The sequence below is a fragment of the Stegastes partitus genome, unplaced genomic scaffold (assembly GCF_000690725.1).
Source record: "Stegastes partitus isolate 25-593 unplaced genomic scaffold, Stegastes_partitus-1.0.2 Scaffold631, whole genome shotgun sequence".
NCBI lineage: Eukaryota > Metazoa > Chordata > Actinopteri > Pomacentridae > Stegastes > Stegastes partitus.
The window spans coordinates 171,353-172,429 of NW_007578362.1; positions in this window are offsets into that span (position 1 = coordinate 171,353).

A 1,077-nucleotide genomic window follows, 5' to 3' on the forward strand; every position below is an offset into this window, starting at 1 on the left:
TAAGGGTTCTCTGTTTTTCTTTATTCTTCTTCAGACACATGCGTCAGGACATGGGAACTGGTGAGACAACAAATTTACTGTTTTTGACCAAAAAAATGCTGCTTTTCCAAGACTAAGTTATGTGATATTTAGAATTAAAAACATTAAGCTACACTTAATTATTGCAACTATTGTAATATAATTATTATTGATTTTATATTTTTGTTCTTACCTCGTGTGATGTTTTATCTTGTTTTAACATAGTGTTCAGTGACCTTAAGTTCTGTGAAAGGTGCCTTTAAATAAAATGTATTATTGTCATTATTACTACAACAGATATGACTTAAAGTGTCTCTATCAGTCTTTTCATCGTATCAGTGTCTGACTACTCCCATGTGAAACAAGTTGCTCAGGCAGCTGCTGGGACCAGCAAAGCTCTACTGAGCACGACTTGTATCTCAGAGAAAGTTATGTAACAGTTTCTGACCTTTGTGACCCCTCGTGATGGTATAAAAAACAAAAAAACAATAAAGTACAACATGACAGAGAGCAGTACATGGCATCAAATCCACTCTGTTACTTGTTCAAAGTGTTTTGATACATACCAGGGCCAAGGCAGGCCTCTGTCAGCACAGCTTATATGGTCGCTTCACAATAAGTAGCAAATAATATGTGACCATAAATGGAGTTCACATGGCATTACATTTGGCAAAGAGTCAGGTACAGGACAACAGTTTCTGACCTTTGACAGACCTAGATAGGATCTATGGAGTGAGACACAAAAACAACACACCTTTGTTTGTCAGTGTCACTTTCTGTTATGAACACAAGAATGTGAAGTAGACTGACAGGTTAGACATGAAGTCAGTCCAGCTTAAATGTCCAGCATTTATGTGTCTGCAGCAGAGTCAGTGCTTTTCTGCAGACATGTAGTAACTTTTAAACAGGAACTAACACACTTTTGTATCTCTACTTGGCTGACAATGACACTTTCACTCATCATTCATGTACTGAACACCTCCAGGGATGTAAAAATCAAGGAGAACTGTGATGAAGTTTACAATATGTTTGTTATTTGTGGTAAATCATGTTAAAATT